We start from the raw sequence: 25,190 nt of genomic DNA, 5'->3' as shown, positions 1-25,190 counted from the left end.
CAGGATTTAAGATGCCCAAGTTTGATTTGTATGATGGGCACGATGATCCAGTGGCGTATTTGAGAGGGTTTTGTAGCAAAATGAGGGGAGCTGGCGGGAAAGACGAGCTGCTAATGGCATATTTCAGTCAGAGTCTGAGTGGATCAGCGCTAGAATGGTATACTCGGCAAGATCACGAAAGATGGTACATATGAGATGATCTAGCCCAGGCATTTTCTAGTCACTTCCAGTACAACCTCGAGATTATTCTAGATCGTCTGTCTTTGACAAAACTTGAGAAAAAGCACAATGAGAATTTTAGGGAGTATGGTTTTAGGTGGAGAGAACAGGCAGCAAGGGTTGACCCTCCAATGAAAGAAAGTGAAATGGTGGATTATTTTCTGCAGGCCTTAGAACCTACTTATTACGGTCATCTGGCATCAACTATAGGCAAGTCCTTTAATGAAGTGGTAAAGATGGGCAATATGGTAGAAGAAGGGCTCAAGACAAACAAAATCATGAGTTATTCGACTATTAAGACAACCACCCAGGACAATCAAAGCGGAACTGGGGGAGTAATTGGGAAGAAGAAGAAAGAGGATGTAGCAACGATTGATTCAGGAGCTTGGTTTGGACCCAGGGGTTCACCGTACCACTATCATCAGCCTCATTCCCATCACCAAACCTACCCCATACCCCGTATAATCCACCCCAACACTACTACCCACCACCAAACCCCTATTTTTCTGTCCACCATGCCCAAATATACAGCCAACCTTTGGCCCACGCACAATGGCTTGCGTCAGTCCCACAAAATACATACCCAACTCCACAAAATACCTATCCACCCCTAAGAGCCTACCGGAACCCTCCTAGATCAGGTTTCTGGCCCAACCAAGCATTTAAGAATGATAGGTTGCAAAAGAAGAAAACCTTCACTCCATTGGGAGAATCCTATACCAGTTTGTTCCACAGGTTATGACAATTGGGTATGCTGAGTCCGATCGAGCCAAAACTGCGAAATCCTCCCCCGAGGAACCTTGATCACTCTGTGAGTTGTGAATATTGTTCTGGTGCTCTAGGGCATGATACAGAGAAGTGCTGGCAAATGAAAACAGCTATTCAAGAGCTCATTAATACTAATCGGATTGAGGTCCAAGCTCCGGAGGCACCCAATATCAACCAGAATCCGTTGCCGGCCCATCCTAAGACAAATATGATCGAGATAGTGCATAGGGGAGGGGAGCCCAAGAAGCCTTCACAGACCGTCAGGATGATTCAGTCCAGTGAAGTCAGGCCATTTGAAAAGCCAACAAGTGAGAAATGAGTGATTCGATTAAGCGGGGCAAACAGTGAACCATCTACAGTAGCCAAAAAGGGGACCCCAAGTGATGTGGCAATAAAACAAGAAGTAGCCAAAGTGGTTGTGCCAGGAGTGGCGAACAAGCCTATTGTAATTGTGGAGGGTGCCCGCATAGACCCTGTCATTATCAAGCCGGTAATTCAATTATCAATAGTCAACAACAAGGCGGTCCCATGGAATTATGAACGAGTGACAGTGACTTACAAGGGGAAAGAGGTTAAAGAAGAAGTTTGTGAGACCCATGGTATGACTCAATCAGGGAGATGCTTTGCCCCCGAAGAGTTGAGAACATCTAAGAACTCCAAAGACAACCCGGTGCTAGTGAAGAAAGCTGTGACCGAGGAAGAAGCAGAGGAATTCTTGAGAAAGATGAAAGTGCAGGACTATTCCATTGTGGGGCAGTTGAGAAAAACGCCGGCTAAGATTTCACTATTGTCATTATTGATCCATTCAGACGAGCACCGTAGGGCTTTGATGAAGATCTTGAATGAGGCCCACGTCCCTGACAAAATCTCAGTAAACCACTTGGAAAAGATAGCTAACAAGATATTTGAGGTAAATAGAGTCACTTTTTCTGATGATGAGTTGCCCGTGGAGGGTACTGAGCACAATAGAGCCCTCTATCTCATGGTGAAATGCGAAGATTCCGTGGTTACCTGGGTACTGGTCGCCAATGGTTCCAGTGCGAACATTTGCCCTCTCTCCACTCGGAACAAGTTGAAGGTGGATGATGAAAGAATTCACAAGAATAGTATCTGCATTCGGGGATTCGACGATGGAAGGAAAGATTCAGTCGGGGACATAGTGCTTGAGCTTACAATAGGGCCAGTTGAATTTACCATGGAGTTCCAGGTGCTCGATGTGGCTGTTTCTTACAATCTGTTGTTAGGTCGACCCTAGATTCATGCTGCAAAAGCGGTCCCGTCTACTCTGCATCAAATGGTCAAGTTTGAATGAGATAGACAGGAAATTGTTGTGCACGGCGAGGATAATTTGTGTGCCCACAGTGATGCCCTTATTCCGTTCATAGAGTTTGAAGACGACAAGGGGACATGGTTTTATCAGGTTTTTGACACGGTATCGGTAGAGAAAATTCCAGAAGGGAAGTGCATTCCCACTCCGAGGGTATCTGCCGCATCAGTCATGGTAAACGTTGAAATGTTGAAAAATAGTTTTGTACTAGGCACGGGTTCGGGTGCATCTCTGCAAGGTATCGTACAACCGGTGTCTCTCCCCAAAAACTTGGATACATTTGGTTTGGGGTTCAAGCCCACAGTTGTGGACATAAAAAGAGCCAGAAAGTTGAAACATAGGGCATGGGTCCTCCCAAAGCCCATCCCACGTCTCTCCAGATCATTTTTCAGGCCCAGCACCAAGAAACACCCAGCAACAACAGTTCCCAGTTCTGTGGTTGGTCCTGATAAGGAGTTGCTTGAAAGGTTTGAGAAATTATTCGACAAGGTGAATATGGTGGAAGCTGGAGAGATTCTAGCAAGGCGGATGTGCAATTTGTTGGGCCCAGTGCAAAGATTAACAATTGGGAAGCTACTCCTCTCCCCACCAGGAAGGAGTTTTGGTAGTTTGCTTTGATTTTCTATCAGTTTATCTGGATTATTCCAGGGTTGTAATTCAGATTCTATGTACTGTCCGTTTGGATGTATAAACCTTGTTATCTTTCAATTTTAATGAAATGCAATTTCACTTTTTCCTCATTCCTGACAGTTTTATTGTTGTTTTCTTTTCTTCCTTGTACAACTCTTTTTATGCTAGTTTCAATAACATGACATGCATGAGGAATCTTCGGCCCAGTCTTAAAAGCCAATCGAATTCTGAAATAGTAATTCAAGAAATAGAGTGTGATGATGAATCAAAATCCGACGAGGAGGAGGCCTTTGAAGAGATTAGTAAAGAACTAAGCCATTTTGAAGAAAAACCCAAGCCTAACCTGAGTTATACAGAAGTAATCAATTTAGGGGACCCAGATAATATTAGAGAAACTAAGATAAGTGTCCATCTTGAACCTCAACTCAGGGAAGAGATAATTAAAGCATTACTTGAGTACAAAGACATCTTTGCATGGTCATATGATGACATGCCGGGTTTAAGCACTAACTTGGTGGTTCACAAATTGCCCATTGACCCGGCATTCCCTCCTGTCAAGCGGAAGCTGAGGAAATTTAAGACTGATATGAGTGTGAAGATTAAAGAAGAGATCACTAAGCAGTTTGATGCAAAAGTCATTCGGGTCACTCGGTATCCCACTTGGTTAGCCAATGCAATACATGTGCCAAAGAAGGATGGCAAGACCAGGGTGTGTGTTGATTACCGTGATCTCAACAAGGCGAGCTCCAAGGACAACTTTCCACTGCCAAATATCCCAATCTGATTGACAATTGCGCCAAACATGAGATTGAGTCTTTTGTGTACTGTTATGCGGGTTATCATCAGATCTTAATGGATGAGGAAGATGCGGAGAAGACGACATTCATCACGCCATGGGGAACATACTACTACAGGGTCATGCCTTTAGGTTTGAAAAATGCTGGGGCAACTTACATGAGGCAATGGCAACCATATTCCACGACATGATACACAAGGAGATCGAGGTTTATGTGGATGATGTGATCATAAAGTCTAGAAAGCAGTTTGACCATGTCAAGGATTTGAGAAAGTTCTTCCAAAGGCTTCGCAGGTACAATCTTAAGCTCAATCCTGCAAAATACGTATTTGGTGTGCCATTTGGAAAATTGTTGGGATTCATAGTTAGCCGCCGAGGTATTGAATTAGACCCGTCAAAGATTAAAGCTATCCAAGAATTTTCACCTCCAAGGAACAAGACTGAAGTGATGAGCCTACTTGGAAGGTTAAATTATATCAGTAGGTTTATTGCTCAGCATACGACAACTTGTGATCCTATCTTCAAACTGTTGAAGAAAGATGCTGCGGTCAAGTGGACAGATGAGTGTCAAGAAGCATTCGATATGATAAAGGGGTATTTGTCAAACCCACCTGTGTTGGTGCCACCAGAACCAGAGAGACCTTTGATTTTGTATTTGACGGTTTTGGACAATTCGTTTGGTTGTGTGCTGGGTTAGCATGACATCACCGGTAGGAAAGAGAAGACCATCTATTATCTCAGCAAGAAGTTCACATCTTACGAGGTTAAGTACACTCATCTTGAGAGGACATGTTGCGCCCTAACTCGGGTAGCACAGAAGTTAAAGCACTATTTGTCATCTTACACTACTTACCTCATCTCTCATTTGGATCCATTAAAGTATATCTTTCAGAAGCTTATGCCCACAGGGAGGCTCGCAAAGTGGCAGATCTTGCTCACAGAATTTGACATCGTCTATGTGACCAGGACCGCGATGAAAGCCCAGGCTTTGGCCGATCATTTGGCTGAGAACCTAGTGGATGAAGAATATGAGCCTTTAAAGACTTACTTCCCTGATGAAGAGGTACTGCATATTGATGAGTCAGAACAAGTTGGAGAGATAGGTTGGAAACTTTTCTTTGATGGAGCTGCTAACATGAAAGGCGCCGGGATAGGAGCTATATTGATTTCTGGAACAGGACATCACTACCCTGTTACGGCTCAGCTTCGTTTCTACTGTACTAAAAACATGGCTGAATATGAGGCATGCATTTTGGGTTTGAGGTTAGTTGCAGACATGGGTGTCCAGGAAGTTTTGGTCTTGGGGGACTCGAACCTTCTGGTTCACCAGATTCAAGGGGAATAGGAAACACGAGATTTGAAACTCATACCGTACCGACAATGTTTGCATGATCTTTGTCAACATTTTTTATCAGTAGAGTTCAGGCATATTCTAAGGATCCATAACAAAGTTGCTGATGCTTTGGCTACCTTGGCGTCAATGCTATATCATCCAGATAGGGCTTATGTTGACCCGTTGCATATTCAGGTCCATGATCAGCATGTTTACTGTAATGTGGTAGAAGAAGAACTTGATGGTGAGCCCTGGTTTCATGATATCAAGGAATATATAAGGATGGGGGTGTATCCGATACAAGCCACAGGTGATCAAAAGAGAACAATTCGGCGGTTAGCGAGCGGAATTTTCTTCAGCGGGGTGTTTTTGTACAAAAGGACTCCGGATCTTGGATTGTTGAGATGGATATATGCTAGACAGGATTAAACTATCATGACCGAAGTACATTTTGGAGTCTGTGGACCACATATGAGCGAGTACGTGTTGGCAAAGAAGATCCTCCGAGCAGGTTATTATTGGCTCACTATGGAGCGAGATTGTATCAGTTTTGTGCGCAAGTGTCATTAGTACCAAGTGCACGGTCTCCACCATCTGAATTGCACACAATGTCTGCACCATGGCCTTTTGTTGTGTGGGTCATGGATGTCATTGGGCCAATTGAGCCATCTGCATCAAATGGGCATAGGTTTATTCTAGTGGCCATCGACTATTTCACCAAGTGGGTAGAGGCTAAAATGTTCAAGTCCGTAACCAAGAAAGCGGTGGTTAATTTTGTGCACTCAAATATTATTTGTCGGTTTGGGATACCAAAGGTGATCATTACATACAATGGGGCTAATTTCAATAATCATCTGATGAAAGAGGTATGTCAGCAATTCAAGATTACGCATTGCAATTCCACCCCTTACTACCCCAAGGCAAACGGAGTAGTTGAGGCGGCCAACAAGAATATAAAGAAGATACTTTGGAAAATGGTGGAAGGTTCCATGCAATGGCATGAGAAGCTGCCTCTTGCATTGCTGGGTTATCGCACTACTGTTCGTACTTCAATAGGGGAAACTGCTTATTTGTTGGTATATGGCATTGAGGCGTTGATACCTGTGGAGATTGAAATCCCGTCCCTTTGGATTGTCGCTGAGGCCGAATTGATGACGATGAGTGGGTCAAAACGCGCTTGGAACAGTTGAGTTTAATTGATGAGAAAAGATTAGCAGCAGTGTGTCATGGCCAGTTGTATAAACAGAGAATGGCAAGAACATATAATAAGAAGGTGCGTCCACGGAGGTTTGAAGTGGGTTAGTTAGTATTGAAACGTATCCTTCCTCATCAGGCTGAAGCAAGAGGCAAGTTCGCCCCAAACTGGCGGGGGGCATTCATCGTGACGAGAGTGTTATCCAATGGTGCTTTGTATTTAACAGATGTAGAAGGCAAATGTATAGAAATGGACATCAATTCTGATGTTGTCAAAAGATATTATGTATGATTTCTTCGGTTAAATTGTGTTTGTTTGTAATTGGCATATTTTGAAGATTGGAATGACGAAGGCATTTGGTTCTGATATCTAAACACTTTATCATTTGTTGCCCCTTTGAGCCTTATTTATTTCTTTTTTATACCCCTCTATTGGAAACAGTGGTAAAGTTTAGAAATACAAGTGCAAAATGTAAGTAAAGGACAAAGAGAAAAGATAAAGAAAAAAATGAAAAGAGAAAGAAAAGAATGAAGAGAGAAAGAAAAGAATGAAAAGAAAAAAAAGAGAGAAAAAAACAACAAAAAGAAGAACAGAAGAGAAAGAAAAAGAAAAGAAAATCATAACAAATAAAGTAATTCATATGTCATGAACTACGTTCAACCTGATTCCTTTAAAGGATACGTAGGCAGCCTCACTGTTCGGTCCCATCAAACAAAAATCCAAAAGTCCCCAAGCAAAGAAACTGGGGCAGAAGTTGTGGTTGTTGCAAGAAATTTGATACCGAAAGTTGTAATTTTGAACCCATTCGAATTGTTTTGAGCCTTTTGACACCCTTTCTTTCTAACCCTATCCAAAAGCCTACGTTATGATCCAAAGAAAGACCTTCTGATCAGTCTTCGAGAGATGCCAAGTCGAACAAGTAGAGGTGATTCATATCAGGGGCAGAACTCTGGCCCAAGCAGGAAAATGAAAAAGAAATGAGAGAGTCTTATTGGTGAAAACCCTCACGGGCACCATAAGGCGACGGGAGCTAAGAGAAATAAAAAATGAGAGAGTCTTATTGGTGAAAACCCTCACGGGCACCGTAAGGCGAAAGTGAGTTGAGAGATGAACAAATAAGAGAGGCTTGTTGGTGAAAACCCTTCAGGGCACCGCAGGCCGAACAAGTCAAGGTTTTGGTGAAGAAATCAGATTATAAAAACTCCGAGGGAATAAAGTATGGCAACTGAAAGTTGATTGGTTAGACAGATTGGGCCGATTAATCCGAAATGCATGTCATGATCATTGGTATCAGCTGCTCCACTCAGATAAGTCTCTTTTCTTTTTCCCCTTCAGATAGTCTTCCAGTTTTGGATTTTTCTTATCCTTAGCTCTGAAAGTCATTACATTTCATCTCTTTTGGGTTTATTTTTCTAAGATGTTCCCAATGTCAATTTTGTGTAAGCAAATAAGAAGGAATATCAAAGCTTACTACCAACTTCCAAAGTTGCATAAGGCACGAGCGATCAAGGCATGGCTAAAGATAGTATGATGTGAAATAGGGTATAAAAGGTCAGAGGAAGTTCCATCAGTGAAATGGTTTGGTAATTTCGTGGGAAATGCAGAGGTTCAAATAGATGGGGCAGAGATGTAACACAACGGTTTGGGTATAGAACACCCGGGTCATCCAATATCATGGGGTTTGAAAGTTAGTCAAGGAAGTCAAGCGGTTCTTGGCCAGTTCAGGGGAAGTCAGTCAAAACAAAGCACGACAGCGAGGAGGCCACTTTCAGCAAGAATGCCACAAACTAACCACCACATTTTAAACTGACAAGACTTTTCTTTAATTGAAACAGGGGCAGAAAGTTTTTGATTGTTTCGAGGAAATCCTCCATAAGGAAAGGCAAGCACCAGACAGGTTTGATCATAAACTCTCAGGACCCGCCTAGATAATGAGATTTCATTTGAAACTCTCAGGACCCGCCTGGATAATGGGATTTAATTTAAAGTTCTCAGGACCCGCCTGGATAATGGGATTTAATTTGAAATGCTCAGGACCCGCCTGGATAATGGGATTTAATTTGAAGTTCTCAGGACCCGCCTGGATAATGGGATTTAATTTGAAGTTCCCAGGACCCGCCTGGATAATGGGATTTAATTTGAAGTTCTCAGGACCCGCCTGGATAATGAGATTTCATTTGAAACTCTCAGGACCCGCCTGGATAATGGGATTTAATTTGATGTTCTCAGGACCCGCCTGGATAATGGAATTTAATTTGAAGTTCTCAGGACCTGCCTGGATAATGGGATTTAATTTGATTTTCAGGACCCTCCTGGAAAATGGGACCTAAATTAAAATTCAAAACAATCATGAGTAGCATAATCTAGCATAAATGCACCACAAAGGAATATAAGTTGGTTTCAAAGTTTGCAAGTTTGAGATAGGATTCAATTAGGAGTTGTTAGGACCCTCCTGAATAATGGGACCTAGCTTTAAGATTTTCATTAGATAACAAGATTTGGCGTAAGTTCTTTTGTAGGGTGGTATAATTTAGCCATAAAATTGTCACGCTTAAGATAAGACTTGATTTTTGATTTTCAGGACCCTCCTGGATAATGGGATGTAGTTTTAAGGTTTCCGCTAAATAACAAGATTTAACGTAAGTTCTGCTGTAAGGAAGTATAATTCAGCCGTAAAAGTTGTTACTCTTAAGATAAGACTTGATTTTTGATTTTCAGGACCCTCCTGGATAATACTTCCTTACCTTTAGAAGATGTAATTTAGACTTAAAATTGTCATTTAATTAAGAGTTGTCAGGACCCTCCTGGATAATGGGGTGGAGTTTTAAGATCGGCTTAGATAACAAGATGTAGCAAAAGTAATACCTTTAGGAGATATAATTTATATTTAAAACTATCGTGTAAGTAGGAGTTGTCAGGATCCCTCCTGGATAATGGGACCTAGCTTTCAAACTCTTAGTAATATTTGATAATATGATTCAGTGTAACACTCACATATATGCCCAGCTACCAAACTGGGGCAGGAAATTTCCTTTGTTTTGTCTATTTTTGTTGAAATCACGAGCCCACCTAGAGAGCAAGGGAATACAGTTAAAAGTTTCAGCAATCAGGTGCCCACCTGGAGAGCACGAGAATACATTGCAAGTTTGGCAATCAGGCGCCCACCTGGAGAGCACGGGAATACATTTCAAGTTTAGCAATCAGGCGCCCACTTGGAGAGCATGGGAATACATTTCAAGTTTAGCAATCAGGCGCCCATCTGGAGAGCACGGGAATACAGTTCAAGTTCAGCAATCAGGCGTCCACCTGGAGAGCATGGAGAATACAATTCAAGTTCAGCAATCAGGCTCCCACCTGGAGAGCACGGGAATACAGTTCAAGTTCAGCAATCAGGCGCCCACCTGGAGAGCACGGGAATACATTTCAAGTTCGGCAATCAGGCGCCCACCTGGAGAGCACGGGAATACAGTGCAAAGTTCAGCAATCAGGCATCCACCTGAAGAAAGGGAAAATATCTCAGATTACAATTCAAGCCGGCAACAAATCAACATGGCAACAAGAACTGCAAGATCAAGTTTGAAGATTAGATAGGATTTCTTGTAATTCATAGATCATAGTTTAGTCTAGCATCTTTTATTTTGACATGGTGTAATAAGGAGTTCAGTAAGCAGTAGCAACAGCATCAATTCCCCGGCAACGGCGCCAAAAACTTGTTGCGACCAAAACACTCACGCAAGTGTACGCGATCGACAAGTAATATAGTAGTAAGTAAAGTATCGTTCCCACGAGGAATTGTGATCAACTTCTCGACTGATGTAGACTCAAACAATTATCAATTCAAGCTGAATTATCTCAAAATATATAAAGAACCAATTTACAACTTACTTAATAATTGCACAATAATTCAACACAAAATTACTACACCAATTTCACAATATTTTTATAACAATTTGGGTAAAGATATTCCAGGGTCATGGACTTACTAGAGATCATGCTACTATTTTAGCTTAAGATTGATTTATTGAATTATCCGGGTTATTGATTATAGGGTTAATAATACTCATAAGAATCTGTCGAGTCCTTATGCACCTATTCAAGTTAAATTAATACCTATATGTCTATGGTATTAATATTAACTCAAATGCATTTACAACTCCTATTTTTCAACCAAGCAAGGCAATTAAGTATATGTCTATCTTAATTGCGAATCTTTCACCCGATGCCCAGGATTCGGATCTTGCTCTATTTGATTCTATATGCAACCAAGAATTTCCTTTGTCAAGTTTAATTCAAGATTCGTAAATAATATTTCACTGTTAGCTACGCAGTAAAATAATTAGAAACAGAATCAAATAAACAACCCATAACAATAAATTCAAGATCTTCAATCTAAGCATCAAATAACATAATTATCTAACATCCATGACCCAAGAATATTAGAGTTTTTAGCTACTCATAATCATACAAAAATCAACAATAAAAGTTTTAAACATAATATTAACAAGCAAATAGAAGAAAGTTTAGAAGAACTCTTTGAATCCTTGCTCCAAGATGTTGTTCTTCTTCCCTTTTCTTAGCTCCAAGATGAAGCTCCTCCTTCTTTTATGGCTTTTTTCTCCCTCCAAATCTGATCCACATCTCAATAATGGAGCTTTACTTTATGTAAGTTGAGTGGATCCTCTCAGATTTCCCATTTTGCCCCCAAATAATTGATTTCCCGGACTGGACTAGCGCGGGAGCGCATGACCATCGCACGACCCGCGCTAGTGGGGTTTTTTTCTGTCCAAATCACTGGACTAGAGCTGACCAGCGCATGACCGCGCTAGTGGGATTTTTCTCTTGTTAAGATGTTGCTGCTCAACTTTTCGTCATTTGACTCCATTTTTCACTTGATTACCATCATAAATCCTCATTTGTTTATTGAACTCCTATGAGACATTAAAGTCATGATTAGAGCCAATTTTTGCATTATTTGAACATTTACAATAGTAAACCATCCTTAAGTTGAGCTAAAACATAGGCTATATTAAATAATTTAGCCTATTATCAACACCCCAAACTTAGCTTATTGCTAGTCCTCGAGCAATCCACTATATTCTTTTTAGAGAATTCTTCACTCAACCATTTCTCCACACGCATTACACCTAGAACATTGTACATATATTACGCCTAGCAGTGAACAATCCTAGCCTCAAAGTCAACTCTCAAGTGCCATGCAATATTTACACTTCCTCAAAGTACTCTACACAGAAATCAAGACTTGCTTCTCCGTCACGATTCATATGCCCTCACAATTACATCAACAAAAACTGAGTTCAATCCCCCACATTCAATTCATATATTCACATATATCAAGGAAATCACTCACTCTCACAAAAGAGGTCACATGCATGCAATTGGTACCATAAGCTTGCCCTTAATTTAAATCTCTACTAATGTAGGCTAACTTAATCCAAAATCAATTAGGACTTTTTCATGGTTGTAATGTGGGCTAAGGGACGGGTAGGATGTATTTAGGAATAGTGACTCAATCCCTAAGCACTTTAACACATCACACGAGCAATTTTCAGCATAAATTCTTCAACCCACTTCTCATTTATACACAATGTCATCCCACAAATACGCCCTTCTTCTTTAAGCACTCTATTAATTCATTCCCACTAGCTAGAGCAAAACACAATGTAATTTTTCTTGTCACTCAATTTCTGCTAGTGGTGTATTCGTTTACAACATAAGTGCCCCTTTCATCCTTTTATTGGTTCCACTCAAAATCCACCCCACACTTATTTCCTTCTTACTTCTTTTAGCGCTCTTCTCACAATTAAAGTGCTTTAGGAGGTAAAAGGATCAAAACAATGTCAATTAAGAAAAAAAGGGTATAGGCTTGTAATGCGGGTGCCAAACAAAAAGTCTGAAGTCTCAAAAGGGTTAACTAGGGACAAATTTTATTTTTAATAAGCAATTAAGCTCAAAAAGGTCAAAGAAAGTCTAACATCATTTTTCAAACCGAGCATCACCTCAAATTTCGCTTCAGCTCACATACCGGGCAAGTTCTAGACACAAGTACAATACATGAACTACACAAATACTCACCACACGTGTCATATAACTCATTCTAGATCAGCTCATCAAGATACTCCATTACGAGCAGTCAATTCAGTACAAACATACAAATTAAGGCACTTTCAGTAAGATTCAACAATTAGGACTAAGCGTTATACTCTAGGGTCTATTGTGTTCAGGTGTGTCAACGCTATGGGTTCACTTTTCTATAGTTATAACTCCTTATTTTAGTCTAAAAATAAAAAAAATATAAAAACAGAAATTTAAAACTACCTATGCCCGGTTCAAGATAAACCCTTGGAAAAAAATCGCAGCTTAAAGAAAAACCAAGGGGGAATTGTTATACTACCTAAAAATACAAAAAATAAAAACAAAAATCTTTTTGTTATTTTCTATGGGCTCAGTCCCTCAAGAACTCCTATCTAAAAGAATCCGTTATCGGGCCACACCAATATAACTACTAAAAAAGATCTACTGAAAATGTTTAAGAACAGACAACAATTACTCCAACAATACTAAATCACCAAAACATTTAAAAACAAAAGTGAAATATTCACGCAATCCCAAAACATTATATATTGTACCACACCACCAAAACATTCCAACAATCCAAAACAACCTAAAAATCCATAATAATTACTACCATCCAAAACATTTAAGAACAGTTAAACATATGTTTAAGGGAATCCTCCACCCCACACTTAAAGTGAGACATGTCCCCATGTCTTTCATTATAAACAAGATATTAAGAAAAGATACTTCCCCGAGGAGTCACTCTTGATCAGACACGGTTTCGGGATTCACGTTGCATGCCCGACCAATTGCACGAAGCCAACCCATGAGTCGGCTTTCCGTTTTCTTCTGTTGAACTTGTATTTCATCAACACGTCTCCCCAGAACTGTCACTGATGTTTTAATTTCAGTGATTTCCTGCTCCATGCGGTTTATCCTTTGTCCCCGACCAGCCCTAGACGGTCCTGCTACATCAAAAGCTTGTGGTTGTGCAGGTTGTGCATCTTCTCCCATCTCCACATTGTCAGCTCCTTCTTGTTGCTCCTTTCCTTCCTCATCGTCACTGTCATCAGAATCAACAACAACCAATTCAGCTAGATGTACAACTTTCTTACCTGTGGTGACCATTTTAGCCGTGAAAGTATTGACTTTAGCTAGTCGTCCATCTGCAGCAAGATTGTTTGGTACATTGGCTCGAAGGCACAGTAGGGTGACAAGAGATGGGTAATACAACCCGTAGCATTGAATTCTAACCCTCTGGAATATTTCTTTATGTATCAACAATGGTACATCAAACCATGCCCTATTCATGAAACACCATATTAAGCAAGCTCGAGGGATGTTTACTTCAGTCAAATTCTTGGAAGGCAAGAGATGGCTGTTGATGAAGTACAACCAACATTTGGCCTCTAACTTCAGGGCATTAGCGTGGAACTTGTTCCCATATTTATACCATTAAATATCTGCATGGTATTAGCTTGTTGTTATATGCCTGGAACATATCTATGTAATCTTCCTCAACTGGGGGTAGCCTGTACACATCCCAAATTGTTTCTATAGATGCATTGACTTGTCGCTTTCGGATTGTAACATTGTAGTTATCATGTTCCGGAAGGTTGGCATAATATTCCCTCACTAGCATTACATTCGCCGTGATTGGCTCCTCGAAGAATATGTCAAGCCCACGCCTCCTCAACTCGTTTGCTAGGTTTGGACAATTAATAGCCAAAGCATTTGCATCCATTGCTTGTTCAGGCACTATTGTTTTCTCCTCCTTTTTGTTAAATCTGTCCTGTGCCTTGGCTGACACAAATTTTTGACTGTTGAATGGCCTAGTATCAACTGATTTTCTGGGCAGTCCACCAACATTTGTTGTAGCTGGGCGTTAAGATGAGGAACTTGATGTTGGGCATTTACGAGGGGCCATGGTACCTGCAAGCAGTTTAGAGTTAGCCCTATTCACTTGGGTAACCAAACCGGGCTACTTAGACTTCACCACATAGTTGGTTACATCACTTCCTCCAAAGAGGCATTTTTTCAAACACATTGTGAGCATGTTGAGTTCCAAGCTTTTTCCAACCCTATGTCACAATGTATGCACCATCAACCAACCCAATTACTACTTTACACCACCATATTCCTAATTTTTCACTTCCTCAACCCAACCAAACATCAAACATATGTTTAAATCTTCTATAAATGCTACATTCTAATGTTAAATAAGAAAAAAGTTTGAGAAACTATCCTAAAAATATACAATCTTGACAACTACATAATAATGTTACATAATAAAACTAAACAAGGAAAAAATTGAAGATATTATACTAAATATATGCAAGGAAATTGAAAATCAAACAAAAAAATAGAAAATTAAAACTATGTTCACAAAAAAAAACGAAATTAATCTGAAAAATAAAAAAAAATTAACTAATAAGAAGAAGATGAAAAAGAAGACATACCTTATAGGAGATGGGGTATAGGGTGAATGAAGAGGTTGGTTGATTTGATGAAGAAGAAGAAGAAAAAGAGAAAGAGTAGGGTTTTTCGGTTGTGGGGGGGGTATTATTAAGTTAAATAAGTAAAAAAAACTTTTTAAAACGAAGTTACCTGTGACTAGCGCGGGTCGTGCGCTAGTCATGCGCTCCCGCGCTAGTCCATTTGTCCTGAGGCAGTCTAAAACCTGATTAGCGCGGGCTATGCGCTAGTCATGCGCACCCGCGCTAATCACTGAACGTTTCTCCCTCTTTTTTTTCAAATATATAACCTCTCAAGAAGGACAAGTTATAAATTCTCATTTACAAACTATATTTACACTACATTTGTGGGTTGCCTCCCACACAGCGCCTGATTTAATGTCGCGGCACGACGCCATATTGCATTATACATCAATTAAATCTACTGAGGTTTTGTGACGTTGAATGTCACCACCCCAATAGTGTTTAATTCGTTGCCCATTTACCAAGAACGTGCCTGTTGAATTAATGTTTCGCAATTCAACTGTTCCATGAGGAGTTACACTTACTACAACAAAAGGGCCTGCCCAACGGGACTTAAGCTTTCCAGGAAAAAGCTTTAGCCTTGAGTTGAACAAGAGAACTTCTTGACCCGGCTCAAACTCACGATGTTGGATGTGTTTGTCGTGCCACTTCTTGGTCTTTTCTTTATATAACTTGGCATTTTCATAAGCATGCAACCGAAACTCATCAAGTTCATTGAGTTGTAGCAGTCTTTTTTCTCCAGCTAAGTCCATATTCATATGTAGCTTTTTGATTGCGCAATAAGCTTTATGTTCTATCTCAACAGGCAAATGACATGTTTTTCCATAAACCAACCTGTATGGAGAAGTACCTATTGGAGTCTTCTATGCAGTTCGGTAAGCCCACAATGCATCTTCTAACTTACCGGACCAATCTTTCCTATTTGCGCTCACAGTTTTCTCCAAAATCTTTTTTACCTCCCTGTTTGACATTTCAACTTGACCACTCGTTTGAGGGTGATATGCAGTAGCAACCTTGTGTCTTACAACATATTTTGCTAGAATATTTTTCAACAATTTATTGCAAAAGTGTGCTCCTCCATCACTTATCAACATCCTTGGAGTTCCAAAGCGTGTGAAAATATGTTTCTTTACAAAACTTACCACTACCTTCGCATCATTAGTAGGAAGAGCAATGGCCTCAACCCACTTTGACACATAATTCACTGCAACCAAAATATATCTGTGCCCATTAGAATATGGAAATGGTCCCATGAAATCTATTCCCCAAACATCAAAGAGCTCTACTACCAAAATATTTTGTAAAGGCATCTCGTGCTTCTTCGTGATTGTTCCGGTTCTTTGGCACCTGTCACAATTTTTAACAAAAACATGTGCATCTTTAAATAATTTTGGCCAGTAAAAACCTGATTGCAAAACCTTTTGTGCAGTTCTGTCTCCACCATGATGACCTCCATAAAGAGAAGAATGATAGTCATGCAATATTGCATTCATCTCCTCCTCAGGGACACACCTTCTTACCAATTGATCTGCGCATTGCTTGTATAGAAAAGGCTCGTCCCACATGTAGAATCTCACATCATGTAAGAACCTTCTTCTATGGTCAGCTGTGAATTCTGGTGGAGTCACCCCACTTGCAATGAAATTCACATAATCAGCATACCACGGGGTTTCATCCGAAGTGATGGCTAGCAAATGTTCGTCAGGGAATGTTTCTTTGATTGATTCTCCTTCAGTGACATGGCCTCTATTTTCCAGCCTGGATAAATGATCTGCAACCTGATTCTCTGTTCCCTTTCGATCTCGAATCTCCAAATCAAATTCCTGCAAAAGAAGAACCCATCGAATTAACCTTGGCTTGGCATCTTTCTTTGCAAATAAATACCTTATAGCTGAGTGATCTGTGTAAACTATGACTTTTGTCCCCACTAGATAGGATCTAAACTTATCAAATGGCGCCAAAAACTTGTTGCAACCAAAATACTCACGCAAGTGTACGCGATCGACAAGTAATATAGTAGTAAGTAAAGTATCGTTCCCACGAGGAATTGTGATCAACTTCTCGATTGATGTAGACTCAAACAATTATCAATTCAAGCTAAATTATCTCAAAATATATAAAAAACAATTTACAACTTACTTAATAATTGCACAATAATTCAACACAAAATTACTACACCAATTTCACAATATTTTTATAACAATTTGGGTAAAGATATTCCAGGGTCATGGACTTGCTAGAGATCATGCTACTATTTTAGCTTAAGATTAATTTATTGAATTGTCCGGGTTATTGATTATAGGGTTAATAATACTCATAAGAATCTGTCGACTCCTTATGCACCTATTCAAGTTAAATTAATACCTATATGTCTATGGTATTAATATTAACTCAAATGCATTTACAACTCCTATTTTTAAACCAAGCAAGGCAATTAAGTATATGTCTATCTTAATTGTGAATCTTTCACTCGATGCCCAGGATTCGGATTTTGCTCTATTTGATTCTATATGCAACCAAGAATTTCCTTTTTCAAGTTTAATTCAAGATTCGTAAATAATATTTCACTGTTATCTATGCAATAAAATAATTAAAAGCAGAATAAAATAAACAACCCATAACAATAAATTCAAGATCTTCAATCTAAGCTTCAAATAACATAATTATCTAACATCCATGATCCAAGAATACTAGAGTTTTTAGCTACTCATAATCATACAAAAATCAACAATAAAAGTTTTAAACATAATATTAACAAGCAAATAGAAGAAAGTTTAGAAGAACTCTTTAAATCCTTGCTCCAAGATGTTGTTCTTCTTCCCTTTTCTTAGCTCCAAGATGAAGCTCCTCCTTCTTTTATGGCTTTTTTCTCCCTCCAAATCTGATCTACATCTCAATAATGGAGCTTTACTTTATGTAAGTTGAGTGGATCCTCTCAGACTTCCCATTTTGCCCCCAAATAATTGATTTCCCGGACTGGACTAGCGCGGGAGCGCATGACCAGCGCACGACCCGTGCTAGTGGGATTTCTTTCTGTCCAAATAACTGGACTAGCGCGGGAGCGCATGACCATCGCATGACCCGCGCTAGTGGGGTTTTCTCTTGTTATGATGTTGCTGCTCAACTTTTCGTCATTTGACTCCATTTTTTACTTGATTACCATCATAAATCCTCATTTATTTATTGAACTCCTGTGAGACATTAAAGTCATGATTAGAGCCAATTTTTGCATTATTTGAACATTTACAATAGTAAATCATCCTTAAGTTGAGCTAAAACATAGGCTATATTAAACAATTTAACCTATTATCAGTCCCAACTACCAAAACTTCCCAAACTACACTGACCTGATTCCATTATAGCCAAGGATATGTAGGCAACCTCGGAAGTAGGGTGCGGTCAAATCTTTCAAAAATGCTTTTCACAGAGTGTTCAAACGGGCAAAAATCGCTCGTATATGCTCACTTTATCTTTGCACGAAAACTCTTCGTGTTTCCGAGCAAAGAGGGGAAGCTGTGAGCACGTGATTTTTTCCCTATATGAATTATTCCCACAAATTCAAAACAAAATAATTTTTTTCATTATTTGCAATTTTGTAGATTTTGTCGCATTTTCGTTAATTGTTTGCATTTGTCTGCGCATGTTAACTTTGTCTAATTAATGAAAAATAAAAAAATATGTTGTATTTGCATTTAGGATCTAACTTTGTGTTTTGGAATTAAGTAGCAAATTGGTTATTTTGTAAGAATGGGAAAATAAAAAAAATAGTTTATTTTTGGCATTTTCAACTTTAATTGTTGAACTTTGGTAAATTTTCTTTTAATTTGGTTTTTTCAATTAATTTTGTTAATTGTTGATTAGTTTTAGTTTGTGTTTTTTTCAGGTTAATTAGGTCCTAGGATTTAATTTAGATTTTAATTTATTTTTGAAAAGAAGAAGAAGAAAAAGAATTAATTGAAAAAAAAAGGAATTGAAGAAGTTATTTGAGCTGCATTGTCCTAATTCACCCATTGCCCAATGTTTTTTTCCCCAAAAAAATAAGGCCAAACCCAGCCCAGATCTGCCCCAACCCGGTCCGGTCCACCCTTGTAAAACCAAACGACGCCATTTAGGGTTTGACAGATCTGAACCGTTGATCTCCTTTCATCCAACGGACCATAACAGTCCGAACGGACCCCTTGCCCCCTTACCCCCCCCCCCCCGTCTCTCTCAGTTCATCTCACAACCAGAGACCAAACATAAACCCTAATAGCCTCCACCTTTCCCACCGTCCTCCGGTGACGGTGCACCCCAAACCGCCCCAAACTAACACCCTGAAACCCTCATGACCTCCTCTCTCCAAATTCCTAACCCATATCCCTCGAATCCCTCCCGATTCCGTCGAATCTTGAATCTAAGGATAGAGTTCGAAGCCCCAAGAAGTCAAAATGATTCAATCCTTGATTCATGGGCTTGCATGGCTACTTGCCCCTATTTTTCTGAAGATTGAAGGTTGATTAAACACGAAAGTGATGTTGTTCACTTGTTGTTTATGAAGAACAACTGGGTAACATCACTTTTCGTTTAAATTAGTGTCTCAATTAGGTTTCGAGCCTTGATTCGGTAAGTTCCTCCTCCCATCTTGTATTTTTCTTTCTTTTACTGTTTCACTTTCCTCCTCCTCTCTTTTTCTTTGATCTGGTTGAAATTCGTTTAGACCTTCTGAGTTCAAGTTGGTTCCATCTTTTGTTCTATTTTCCTCTTCTTTTCTTCTTCTTTGTGAAAGCTTGACTATCTGATTTCTTTAGTCCGTTTCTTCAACCCTGTTTTGTTTGGTTCTTTTGTGTTAATAGCATAATTATTGTTTCATCATCTATTTAGTCACCTATCTAATACAATTAGGCCCTTAACTTAGATAATTTCCTGTTGTATGTCTAAGTTAATTAGTTTATCCACTTTCTTGTGTTTTGATTGCATGATTAAAGGTTCCGGGTTTCTTATCTTGGGAATTTTGGGTTAGTTCTTAATTTGGGGATCCTTGATTGTCTTTAATTGGTTCTTAAAATCAAAAGCCCAAGTAGGGCCGTGTTTGGGTTTGCAGACCCATGACCATTTGATGTTCATGGGTAATTTCAGGGGTTGTGGGGGGTAGTTTAGGAAATTGGCTCGGAGAATCTTCAGTGTAATAGATTGAGAAGCTTCCATGAAGTAGGATTGGGGGCTGTTGTTGAAACACTGATAATTAACTAAGGGTATGGGAGCTAAAACAAAAATTGAAAAATGGGAAAAATGCAAAGACTGGGGTTTGTTGCTGCCCTACTTTCTTGCCTATAAAAGCACATTTCCTTTCCATTCAAGGCAGACTTTAAAAAGGGAAAATCCAGAAAAAACAAAAAAAAAATCAGAAACGGTTGAGAATTTCAGAGAAAAACTACTGTTCCATTGAATTTCCTTCTCTGATTCTTGAGATTTTCAACTTCGGAAGCAATTTTGATTCATTGAGAGTTTAAAAATGGTTTGAATAAGAAGTTGTGGCTAATTTCTTGGGATTTGGAAAAGGGTCTAATGTTTTGCTGGTTTTGGATTGCAAAAATGGGCTGAAATTGTTGTTCTGCTGTTAATTGTTGTTACTAAACTGTTGTTGATCTCATCTCTTTCTTCTGATATTCTGTAGTTATTTTTTGCTGCACCCAGGTACACTTTCGAATCCTTGCAATAGAGTGTGAATGTTGAATGAAAAGTGGTGTTCCAGTGTCCGAATTTCAGCTCCTTTTTAAAGTCTGATTTTTAGTAGTTTTGTTGTGGTTTGATGCTTGTCAATCAGTCTGTTTGCAGTTTTAATAGAAATTAGTGTCAGTGAACGTCATGTAGTTGTTTGTAATCGTAAAATTGGACTTTCACTTTATTTCAGTAGTTTCAAGTGTATTCAAATGACTTTTAGCTTTGTATTAGAGGTCTGATGACATGATATACTACTACCTGGTTCATTAGTTTATGTGCTGAAACTAATGTTTTAATTAGCTTAGATGTATCAGTGTGTTGGAGGTTCTTGAATATACTTGCACTTAACATATCAGTATATGCAAATAGGGGTATCCATGCTAGTAAAAATTTGGGAGTTTAATGTTAAAGGTTTTATGGAATTGGTCCATTAATTGTCTTGGATCCAATGTTTGGGGATTGGACAAGGTTAAGTCTATATTAGCAATTGTGTAGTTCTGAAATCATGTTGGTGATGGGTCGGGTTCAATGTCGGGCCTCCTTTTACATTTCTGATGTTGAATCCATGGTAGCAAATATATTTTGAAATCACATTGATGTTTGGTTAGAAGTCATGATTGCTGTTATACTTTAAATGGTGAAAATTGATGGTGAGCTTTATGAAATCATGTATGGCATCTTTGTTATAGAATGTGCTTTAGCATTAAAAATACATTTCACATCCGTTTAAGATTGGCAAAAACGGTCAGTGCTTGTTCAGTCTCAAGATTCTTCATGAAGAGCGATATTTGTTTCGAGAAATGGCCATGAATCACGCAGTTGGGCCTTTTTTGTCGGGCCAGTTATGCCTGAAGTCTTTTAGCTGGCCCAATATAGTGATTGCATGGGCTGCTCGTAGCTATGCATGCGTAACTTAATTTGTCTTAAATCTGGACTCCTTAGTTTTTTATTAAATGTGATCCACTTTAACTGGTGGGGGTAAGCTATACTATGCGCCATGCCAAATAGAATCCTCAATTGTATGGCCCTCGTGTAATTAATTTTGTTTTATCCTTGGAAATCGAGGCACGCCATTTAGCAAATTTTTGTGGCCTTCTCAAAGTTAAAAACTCGTAGTTGCTTTAGGCGCGTTATTTTAATAATATTACTTTCCTAAACTCGGATGTGTATTTCATGTGACCCAAATCCAAATCGTGATAGCGTTGAATAAAATGTGCTTCGGATTGCGGGTGCATTTCATGTGGCGCGGTCCAAAGACATGTTTTAGACGACGTTAAATTTTCTTTAAAATAAATAAAAGCGGTTTTAAGTTAAAATGCATGTAGGTTCAAAATATTTTAAAATCAGATAATAGACTAATTATAATAGTTGAGCGACCGTGCTAGAACCACAGAACTCGGGAATGCCTAATACCTTCTCCCGGGTTAACAGAATTCCTTACCCAGATTTCTGGTTCGCGGACTGTGATACAGAGTCAAATTTTTCTCGATTCGAGATTTGAACCGGTGACTTGGGACACCATAAAATTATCCCAAGTGGCGACTCTAAACTTAAAAAATAATACCGTTTCGATTGTCACATTAAGTTGGAAAAAACTCCCTTATATACACTCCCTCGGGGTGTAGGTAAAAAAGAGGTATGACACTTCTCTTTTCCTTGGGACAATTCAATTAAAAATTGACCAAAATTTCTGGCCAAGCTAGAGTTCTGTCCGTTTGTTCCTCTTCAGTTTTCTTTTCCGGGTTTATTCTTTGATTTTTGCTTGGTCTGTTGTTAACGACTTGATAATTTTTGATTTCATCTTGTTTGTTTATCCATTTAGTTTAACTTAGTTAGGTTTATGTGATAATTTAGTTTTAAGTTTTGTGAAATTGTTTAGTTGTTTTCTTACCGTTTGCCATAATTTGCTCGAGCTGGTTCAATTCATTTTGTTTCTTGGGTTCTGAATCTATTTCAGACTTCACTCCAAGGGATTTGGTTTAGGGTATTGGGTCAGAATTGACCCCACATTTGGTTTAACCATTGGGCCAATGTGACCCATACCCGTTTAGTTTCAAATGGTAAATAACAGGGTCCTGGGGGATATTTTGGGAATTTAGGTTAAGGGAATCTCTGAATAACTGAATTAGGAAGCTTCTTGGAAGCTGGGGTGGGGACTTAACCGAAGTTCTGAATTTTACACTAAGGGCATCTAGGCTAAAATGAAAACATAAAAAGGGGCAAAGTGCAAAAACTGATACATTTAAGTTGCCCTAAAACCCTTGCCTATAAAGGCACCTTAACTTGATAATCAAGGCAGAAAAAAGGAGGGATAAAAATTGAGAAAAAAATTAGAAACGGCTGCAAATTTCATAAAATCACTGTTCCATTGAATTTCTTCTATGATTCTTGAGATTTTCAATTTCTTAAGCAATTATTAATTCATTTGGGGTTCGAAATGGACTGAATTTGGGTTTTGAAAGCTTTGGTTTGAGTTTTGCTGTTTGAATTACTATTCCATTGCTGGGTGGAGCTGTTTTCCTGTTGATACTATTCCATTGCTGATCTACTGTTGCCGTTTGCTTCTTTCTAATCTCACGACTAAGTTTCTGATTCTGTTTTGTTACATTTAGGTACATGTCCCTGAAACTCTATTGTTTTGTGAAGTTTAGATCTGAAGGATGAAATGAGAAGCAGAAGCTTCAAGCATAGCATTAATTATTTCTACTGATTCAGTCATGTTGCTTACGAATTTCTTTTCTTACCTGATGTGTTATATTGTTTAGTTGAGTTTTGTCTTAGATAAATAAGCTTTTACCCTTGAATCTGCTTTGGGACTGTCATGAATTTGAGTGATAGCCTTAGTCAGAATTCTGGACTCTCTTACTTTGAGTTTAGTCAATTTGTTATTAGCATTGTGAAATTAGATGGTTGAAAGAATTGCTTTGGCCATGATATTTAAGCCAGTTTTGATTTGTTCTTCTTGGCATTCGATTGTTGTGTGAATAGATCTGAAGTTAGAAGGCTGAGTTGGATTTAAAATTAGAGTGAATGATAGCAACCGTGCTTAGATCAATATTCTGATTTCATACCAGATAATCTTCATTTGTTTCTAGGTTGGCTTGAATTCATGTAAGTCAACAGAGTTAAGTTTTGAAACCAGACTTGTTAAGTATGGAGTTTTTTTTTTTAGAAAAACATGTGAATTTGAGGTTTAATATGGTAGTGATGAATAATGGATAAAGTTTCCTAGTTAATATATATAGTGTGTTAATACTGATTAATTTAGGTTTTAATTGTAGTTTATCTTGAATTTTAATTCAGTTTGGCATAAAATCTGTTTTGTTGAAAGTTGGCCTTAATTTAGTGTTGGTCGTGCCTGCGTGGGTGCGATCTGCGAGCCCAGCATAGACGTGATTTCATTGAGGCCTGGGCTCTTTTCATGGGTCCGAATATGAATAGACTTACAAAAATCAGAATAACATATTTTTGGGCCTGTTGAGTTTCGTTTGCCCAATTCCCTCATTTGTTGGTTGTTGATAGCAAATTTTGGTTCGAACTTTAGCATGGAGGATATGTTAAACTCCTGTGGGTTTCCATAATTAATTAGATTCTTCAGAATAAATCGAGGTGTGTCGTGCCGAACAAAACCTTAAATTGCATGGCCCTCGTTTAATTAATATTTTTATCCTTAGAAATCGAGGCGTGCCATTTAGCAAATTTTCCATGGCCCTCGCAAAGTGGTGAATGCGTAGTTGCTCTAGGCGTGTTATTTTAATAATTTACCTTCCTAAACTCGGGTGCACATTTATGTGACCCAAATCCAAATCTCAGCAATGTTAGATAAAACATATCGAGAGCCGCGGGTGCATTTATGTGACGGGGTTCAAGACATATTTTAAATGACGTTGCAATTTTCCTTAAATTTTAACTAAATAAAGCGGTTAAGGTTAAAAATGCACATATGTTTAAACATGTACTAAAATCAGATAATAGGCTAATTATAATAGTTGAGCGACCGTGCTAGAACCACGGAACTCGGGAATTCCTAAGACCTTCTCCCGGGTTAACAAAATTCCTTACCCGAATTTCTGTGTTCGCAGACTATAAAACAGAGTCAATCTTTTCCTCGATTTGGGATTCGAACCAGTGACTTGGGACACCATGAATTATCCCAAGTGGCGACTCTGAATTCTTTAAATAAATCCCGTTTCGATTGTCACTTAAATTGGAAAAACCTCCCTTATACACCCTCCCGGGGGTGTAGGTAAAAAGGAGGTGTGACATTCACTATGGGTGTATACCCCTTTGTTTCATTGTTTCTGCGTAAAGACCCCTTGCGAGCTTTTGTGATTGTATGTAAGGACCCCCTGAGGGCCGTTGTAAACCAATATTTATGAAATATGAAGACACCTTCTTTACTTCTTCTTTTGATTTTTGCCATGTTCTTGTATATTCTTGTGTGTTTGCGGATATTTTGAATGTATGCCTTTGTTGATGATCGTCAATATTCTTTCCGGCCTTTGGTCGATAGAAATGGTCCTTTCCGAGCTCATCATAATTCCCGGGATCAAGCCTAAAGCGGTCCGGCAAACTTGGATCATCGGGGCCCTCGAGCCTCATGGAGATAGAGCACCGAAGTGAAAGTTAACTTCGGGCGCTTGGAGCTT

Source organism: Nicotiana tabacum, chromosome 10, assembly GCF_000715075.1.
Source record: "Nicotiana tabacum cultivar K326 chromosome 10, ASM71507v2, whole genome shotgun sequence".
NCBI classification, from domain to species: Eukaryota; Viridiplantae; Streptophyta; class Magnoliopsida; order Solanales; family Solanaceae; genus Nicotiana; species Nicotiana tabacum.
The sequence above is the reverse complement of the archived record's forward strand: the minus strand, read 5'-3'. Positions refer to the sequence as shown.